We start from the raw sequence: 9021 nt of genomic DNA, 5'->3' as shown, positions 1-9021 counted from the left end.
CACACCTGGCCAATGGGGCGTTTCTTAAAATAGCTACTAGACTGTGACGTTTATCCTAAGATTTGAAGTCTATCATCTTCCTTACATATCCTTCATTGTGGTATTTGGGAATGAATCAACAAGATGAGAGGGCCTCCTTCATTCAGTGTGTTTCCTTCATTTCCATGCTTCCTGAAGATTAAGGAATTTTAAATACTGAATTTTAAAATTCAGTATTCTGTGAGTTACACAGCATGGAGTAACTGGGAGAATAATGTAAGTTTATGATGTAAGTTGTGCTTGTGTTCAAGGTGTCCATTAACACATAGAGTGCCACTTTGGGTTGTAGGAAATAATTGCACAACCGACTGAAATACCAGTGAGGACATTGATGGACTATTAACGGTATTTATGGGAGGCAAGTGATAGGTTACTAGGGGTGGATTGTGTGGGAGAAATAATGCAGAGGAAAAGATGATCATCTCCATTGAATGACAGCTGTTATATAGCAAAGATAAATGTAAATTTAGTCTTATTCTTGGAAGTGGAAGACAGCAGTTATCAGAGAGGAGAATTTAATCAAAAGAATCAGAATAGCATGTTCACAAGCCAGATTCACATTAAAGCATTTACTCTATATTTTACTGCTGTTACATTCAAAATGTATCAGAAGTCTCATGGTTCAATTAATAAAACATTACTCGTTTTCCTAACTCAGTGACGTTCCTTTCACTGACACAGATTTATCCCACCTTAGTAAAGAACTTCCTAACAGACACTGCATGACACTCTGCTGGTTAAAATAATGTGTGACAATTGTTTTCTATGGCGAAATCAAACAACATAGATTTTTGCCTATACTGTAGTCCCTCTTTCACCCACAAGATGCCTTCCAAGTGTCCTCTAGTGGATACCTGAAAGTGGATAGTACCGAACTCTAAATATATAGTTTCAGTCAAGTTTTGAGGTGTGACAGCAAAGCTAGTACTGATTATTTTTATTCACACTTGTACAGAAGATTTATGATAAATCTTAGCATCTTCATCTGTATTTTTTTCTTATTAAATCAATAAGCTTTCACTTTTTAACTTAAAGGAGGCGCTTTACAGCTTTCTTGCTTTCTCTTTTTTTTTTTTTTTTGTTGTTAGGGGGTTTTGCTATGTCACCCAGGCTGAGTGCAGCGGTTATTCACAGGTAAGATCTTAGCACACTGCAGCCTCAAAAAGTGGTCCTCCCGCCTCAGCCTCCAGACTACCTGTGACTACAGGTACATGCTATTGTGTCTAGCTTACAGCTTCTCTGAGATATCCAAGTTGCAAGCCTCACTACTTTTGTGCTTTGGGGCCATAATTAAGTAAAATAGGAGATACTTGAACACAAACACCACAATACTCTAACAATGCTAACTGAGATGACTACTAAGTGACTGAGAGATGGGTAGTTTATTCTGTGTGGCTACACTGTATAAAGGGATGATTTATGTCCTGGGCAGAACAATGTGAGATTTCATCACATTAGTGACAACTGCACAGTTTAAAATTTCTGAGTTATTTATTTTGGGAATATTCCATTTAATGTTTTTGGACCACAGTTGCCATTGCTAATTGAAATCATGGAAAGTGAAACTGCAGATAATGTGGGATTACTGTACCAATGTGTTGGGGGGAGGGGGCCAGCTGGTTGTGAGATGTAAGTTTGTGATTCTGAGATAGCAGCTTTGCAAAAAACTTCAATTTGTCAATTCACCAATATGGATAATGTGCAAGCTTGGTGAGCTGAGAATATTCCTGAAAACCTTTGTTCCCACTGCCAATTCCTGGGGACAGTTATGAGTTCCTAATGGCATCACCACAAAGACATTTTGGAGTGTTTGGTAAAGGCTGTTTCTTTTCAGTGATTGCTGGAGGCAGACGGGATCAAATAAAAATAGAACGTTGTGGGCTCCCAAGGCTAAGGTGGAGCTAGAGGATGCCGGCCAGACTGCAGAGCAGCAGTCTTCCTTGTGCACATGCCTGAAGTCCGCGTGGGTGTTTGAGGAAGTGGGGATACAGCATTTAATGAAAAATTTATGCTTAAGAAGTAAAAAATTGCAGTCTTCCTAGATAATTTTCGTTGGCCAGAATGTGAATGTATTGACTGGAGTGAGAGAAGAAATGTTGTGGCGTCTGTTGCGACAGGTATATTGTTTTTTACAGGCTGGTGGATAATGACGCAGCTGTGGTGTATCGTAGGCCACAACAGTTGAACCGTGACTTTCACACATGTGGTGTATTTCCCACATTGGCTTTCTTCATGATAAATGCCATATCCAATGCTCAGGTGAGAGGTGATAGCTATGAAAGTGGTTATTTAGGAAGAACAGGTCCTTGAGTTTGGCTTTTCGTTGGTTTCATGTTGATGTTTGGGGTACTTATTGCTTCCATGTGGATTCTTTTTGGTGCATATGTTACCCAACCACTCTGATCTACAAATTTGGAAGAACTGAAGAGCATGGACCTGAGATCACTTCTTAAATCACATTTTTCTTGTGTTATATTCAGTTTGTAGATAAGTTTTTATCTTAGTACACGTTGCCAAATGGAGTAGCTTGTACATTAAATGTTTTCTTTCTTTCCCTTTTTATGTTATGTTATTTTGTCTTTTTTTGTTGTTGTTGTTGCTGCTGTTGTTTTTGAGATGGAGTTTTCTTCTTGTTGCCCAGACTGGAGTGCAATGGTGCGATCTCGGCTCACCACAACCTCTGCCTCCTGGGTTCAAGCAATTCTCCTGCCTCAGCCTCCCAAGTGGCTGGGATTACAGGCATGCACCACCACACCCGGCTAATTTTGTATTTTTAGTAGAGACAGGGTTTCTCCATGTTGGTCAGGCTGGTCTCAAACTCCCAACCTCAGAAGATCCGCTCGCCTCGGCCTCCCAAAGTGCTGGGATTACAGGCATGAGCCGCCACACCCGGCCTATGTTGTGTGTTTTTAAAGTTTTATGGAATTTCTGTCCTTCACTTTTCACTGCATAGACTGTTAATATGTATATAATACAAGACTATATGGATTGGATAACGAGTATCTGTTTTTTATTCCTGAGATTTAGAACTTGATCTGTTCCCTGAGCCAGGGCTATATCATCATGTCATTTTAGAAGCAACCACTCTCTCTCTGGCCGGGCGCAGTGGCTCACGCCTATAATCCCAGCACTTTGGGAGGCCAAGGTAGGTGGATCACCTGAGGTCAAGTTTGAGAGCAGCCTGGCCAATATGGTGAGACCACGTCTTTACTAAAAATACAAAAATTAGCCGGGCATGGTGTTGGGTGCCTGTAATCCCAGCTACTTGGGAGGCTGAGGCAGGAGAATCGTTTGAACCCTGTGGGTGGAGGTTGTAGTGAGCCGATATTGTGCCACTGCACTCTAACCTGGGTGACAGAGTGAAATTCCATCCCCCCCCCCCCCAAAAAAGTAACAACTCTCAGTATCTCTAATTTCTGAAGATGTGCAAAAAACATAGCTTCATATAGCTGGAATGAGCACTGAGCCATAAAAGGTATTTCAGCAAGTTGTAATTTATTTTGGCCTAAAAATGAGTTTTTTTGGTAAAGGAAAAATGTTTGTTCTTATGTATTGAAGAAGTGTACATTTATATAATGATTTTTTAAATGCCCAAAGGACTAGTTTGAAAACCTCTTCCAAGAATTCCTCTAATATGACCTTATGTGAAAAGGGATAATACGTGATCAAATAAACTCAGTTTTTTTTTAATGGTTACTGTAAAAAGACTGTGTAAGGCAGCTTAGCACCATGCTTCTCATAAAAGCAGCTTAAATGATCCACTGGGGTTATCTTTTGACAACCTGCCATTATCTGGTGTTACACAATTCATTAGCAAGCAAGTTTGAGACAATTGCAGTTTAAAAGCATGAACCATATAACAAAAAGTAGAATAATTAAAGATAAGGCACTTCTTCCCAAAGGGAATTATCACCTAGTGAAAAATTACGCATTTCATCTACTCAGTTACTGACAGCAAGCAAGTCTCTCTGCTCTAGCTCTCAAGCTTTGGGTGACTGTCCCTTCGAAATATATCTTCAACTTGAAAGTTCATACTCCAGTCAAAACTCCTTTTACTGAGTTTGCAGTACTGTATTTGCATGTGTGTATTTCTCTGGACCTTTATTGCTACTTTTGCTTTCCTTTGTTACGCAGATTTTGTGTTGCACTTTTTTCTCCAGAGGGGTGATATAGAGCCTTGGTTATATGAATAATACCAGTGGTAGTGTCCACAACTCAAATGCAAGCCGATTTGGCATCACTCGTTTCATCTCTCTGAGAGAATTTATTGTGTGCAGAGTATGAAGCAGTTGTGGAGCTCTGTGCCTTTGTCAAGATACCATCTTGTTTGATGACTTCTTTCTTTGTTGTTTTTCCTTGAAAATGTCAGTAAGCTCTGTTATGCTTCTAGCAAATTGTAACACTATTTGTTTCCACCCTCATAACCTGTTGCAATGAATATTATTTCTCACACATTTTAATATTGTTAAGTTTGTTGGAGAAAACAAACCATAAAAATTCATTTGCTGTTCAGTTTTCAATTAAAAAAAAGAAATAGAACATTGTTAATTTCTGAGACTTGATGGACAGTAATATGGAAAATCTTTTCTTTTGCCTATTTGTGCATCTGCATCAATGAAATTTCTCCTCATGTTTCTAACCTATTTTCTAATTCAATTTTTTTTCTATGATATACTTTACTTTGTAGAGCAATTTTTGGTTCCCAGCAAAATTTAGTGGAAGGTACAGAGATTTCTCTTATAGCTCCTTCCCCTACATATGCATAGCCTTCCCCATTGTCAACATCCTCCACCAAAGTGGTAGGTTATCACCCAACATCCCTAGTTTATAGTTGGCTCACACTTGTACATTGTGTGGGTTTGGACAACTGTAAAATGGCACATATTCACATATTATGGTAACATACAGAGTACTTTGACTACCCTAATAATCCTCTTTGCTCAATCTAAATTTGTGTATTTCTTTCACTTCTGTCACTTGTTGCTTCACGTTTTGCAGCTGTTTTTTAGTGCATACACACGGATGGTTCTGAAATCATCTTTGTAAGTTGACATTTTTATCATGTAATCTCCCTGTTTTTCCCTGTTATTTTTATTTTCTCTGAAGATTACTTCTTTCGTTCCAGTCAATTTCTCAAGTTTATTTTGCCAAAGGTAAGGATGCTTGCCTGTCACATAGCCTCAAGAGGTTCTGGCCACATATACCCAAGGTGGTTGGGGTGCAGCTTCGTTTTATACACTTTTAGGAGATAACAATTAATGTGTAAGATGCACATTGGTTTGGTTTGGAAAGGCAGGATAAGTCTAAGCAGGGAGGGTGCTTCCAGGTCATAGGTAGATAAAAGACAAAGGTTGCATTCTTTTGAGTTTCTGGTAAGCATTTTCAAAGGAAGCAATCACACGCATTTATCTCAGTGAACAGAGGGATGATTTGAATAGAATGGGAAGCATGTTTGCCCTAAGCAGTTCCCAGCTTGACTTTTCCCTTTGGCTTAGTGAGTTTTGGGTGCCAAGATTTATTTTCCTTTCACATTTCCCCTTTTCTCCTTTAAAAATCTTTGGGAGAGGCTGGGCGCCGTGGCTCACGCCTGTAATCTCAGCACTTTGGGAGGCTGAGGCGGGTGGATCACGAGGTCAAGAGATCGAGACCATCCTGGCCAACATGGTGAAACCCCATCTCTACTAAAAATACAAAAATTAGCCAGGCGTGGTGGCACATGCCTGTAGTCCCAGCTACTCAGGAGGCTGAGGCAGGAGAATCGCTTGAACCTGCAAGGCAGAGGTTGCAGTGAGCCCAGATTGCGTCACTGCACTCCAGCCTGGGGACAGAACGAGAGTCCATCTCAAAAAAAAAAAAAAAAAAAAAAAATCAGGTTTCATCTGATCTTTCATGGCTAGGACAGTTTATTTTCAGGTGGACAAGTCCCATGTTATTCGGAAAGCTCATTTTTAGCAGTTTGTAAAGTGTCGTGTCCTATGAAGAGAAAATAGCAGGAGGAAGGGAGAAAAACAAAGAACAATCCTGGAAAATAGATACAGGCTATATTACTCTAAAGTCCATACATCAGTAGATAGGTATGAAAGTGGCTTATGTATGTGAATAGGTTGCTGTTATTTTCTTCTGAAGTTTAAGTTGTCTAGCTTCGGTTATCAGGGCTTCAAGAAAATACAGTTTAGTTTTCAGTGATTTCAAATTAGAAAATATCGGGGAAAAAAGAAAAGAAAGAAGAAAAAATTGAAAACACTATTTCAGAGACATGTAGCTGTAAAAAATTAGAATTCAGTCCAAACTGTGGAAAATCATAAAAATTGAAAAACATAAGCCGGGCGCCGTGGCTCACGCCTGTAATCCCAGCACTTTGGGAGGCTGAGGCAGGCAGATCACGAGGTCAAGAGATCAAGACCATCCTGGCCAACATGGTGAAACCCCGTCTCTACTAAAAATACAAAAATTAGCTGGATGTGTTGGCACATGCCTGTAGTCCAGCTACTCGGGAGGCTGAGGTAGGAGAATCGCTTGAACGCAGGAGGCAGGGGTTGCAGTGAGCCAAGATCATGCCACTGCACTCCAGCCTGGCAACAGAGTGAGACTCCATCTCAAAAAAAAAAAAAAAAATTGAAAAACATTAGTCAAGACTAGAATCTAACAACAGGTGTACCATAGTTTTTGAAACATAATTTTTCTCCAGTTTCCCATTTTTACTAAAGTTAAATCATGGAAGGACTGATTTACTTCATTATACTTGGCCAGATTATATGTATAAAGTGCAGCAAGTATACTTATTTTTCTTACAGGCTTTTAAAATTGGCTTTGGTGGAACTTTGTTCCATAGAAGGAATCTCAGATAAGACTTTTAAAAAGCAGAGCCCAGCCATGGCTTTGTAGCACCAAATATCAATGAGTTGGGTAAATTCCTCTCCTCTTGAGGTCCCAAGATAACTTGCGGCTCCTGGGTTTGTCAGAAAGTGGCATTCTTTACTTGCCACAGGTCAGGAATCTTGTACAGGGAATGTATTCACAAGGTATGAGGCCAGTTTTCCCAAGAGGGTTTCATTGGCTGTGTAAGTGAAGTTAGATTAGCATGCCATTCCAGTCAAAGCCTTGGTAAAATTACCAGTTTCTCTGACGGTTCCCTGTTGGCCAAAAAACAAAAAACCAAAACAAACTCATTGCACTTACGCAAATAACTATATTGCCATAAGTTAAGATTACTCAGGGCTGGGCGCGGTGGCTCAAGCCTGTAATCCCAGCAGTTTGGGAGGCCGAGGTGGGCAGATCATGAGGTCAGGAGATCGAGACCATCCTGGCTAACACGGTGAAACCTCGTCTGTACTAAAAATACAAAAAAATTAGCCAGGCATGGTGGCAGGCACCTGTAGTCTCAGCTACTCAGGAGGCTGAGGCAGGAGAATGGCATGAATCCGGGAGGCGGAACTTGCAGTGAGCCAAGATCGCCCCACTGCACTCCAGCCTGGGTGACAGAGCGAGACTACGTCTCAAAAAAAAAAAAAAAAAAAAAAAAAAGAATACTCAGAAATAGTTTCCAAACTCTGGAGAAAGCAAGTAGAGAGAAACAAATATGTTCCAAATTTTGTTCACAGCAGTATACTTTCCTCAATTGTTAAATGCTGTCGGCTGGGCACAGTGGCTCTTGCCTATAATCCCAGTGCTTTGGGAGGCAAGGCGGGCAGATCACCTTAGGTCAGGAGTTCGAGATCAGCCTGGCCAACATGGTGAAACCCTATCTCTACAAAAATACAAAAATTAGCTGGGCATGATGGTGGGTGCCTGTAATCCCAGCTACTCGGGAGGCTGAGGCAGGAGAATCACTTGAACCTGGGAGGCTGGGAGGCAGGGGCTGCAGTGAACCCAGGTCATGCCGTTGCACTCCAGCCTGGGTGACTGTCTCAAAAAAAAAAAATTGCTGTCAGTAGCTCAAAATAAAAGTTTCCTTGACTCTGCAAAACAAAGGATCAAAAGAAAAAATCAGAAAGATTATTTTAGTCTCCTATTAGTTCAGTCCATGCAGTTAATGTGTGTTGTGTTTGATATTCATGAACATTTTAGTTATCCATGAAAGTTTTGAAAGTTCTTTCCTCTATTCTTCTATTCTAATGTCACATTTTCCAAAGTTATCAGAAACTTGCATTCCAGAGCACCTATTAAAGTCCTATAGCTGATTATAAACCAACATTTGAAGAGGATCCAAACAAGACAATAATTGCCTGTGGCAACAAAATGTCTCAGGACAGCTGTTATTAAAACCACAATTGACTATAATGGAAATTTTGGTTACTTCTGTGACATACAACTGTTTTACATAATAGTCAATAATAATAATAATTATTATTATTTTTTGAGACAGAGTTTTGCTCTTGTTGCCCAGGCTGGAGTGCAGTGGCACAATCTGGGCTCACCACAACCTCTCCTCTGGGGTTCAAGCGATTCTCCTGCCTCAGCCTTCTGAGTAGCTGGGACTACAGGCATGTGCTACTACACCCGGCTAATTTTGTATTTTTAGTAGAGATGGGGTTTCTCCATGTTGGTCAGGCTGGTCTTGAACTCCTGACCTCAGGTGATCCGCCTGCCTCAGCCTCCCAAAGTTTTGGGATTACGGGTTTGAGCCACCATGCCCAGCCAACAATTATAATTATTAATAACATGTGGCTGGGCACAGTCACTCACATCTGTAATTGCAGCACTTTGTGAGGCCGAGGTGGGTTGAGGTCAGGAGTTCAAGACCAGCCTGACCAACATGGTGAAACCGCATCTCTACTAAAAATACAAATGTTAACCAGGTGTGATGGTGCACACCTATAGTCTCAGGTACTTGAGAGGCTAATGCAGGGGAATTGCTTGAACCCGGGATGCAGAGGTTGCAGTGAGCCAAGATGGTGCCATTGCACTCCAGCCTGGGTGACAGAGTAAGATTCCATCTCAAAAAATAAAATAACGTATAGTAAGTCATATCAGAATTATAAG

This window comes from Pongo abelii, chromosome 20 (genome assembly GCF_028885655.2).
Source record: "Pongo abelii isolate AG06213 chromosome 20, NHGRI_mPonAbe1-v2.0_pri, whole genome shotgun sequence".
Lineage (NCBI taxonomy): Eukaryota > Metazoa > Chordata > Mammalia > Primates > Hominidae > Pongo > Pongo abelii.
Note: the sequence above shows the minus strand (reverse complement) of the source record.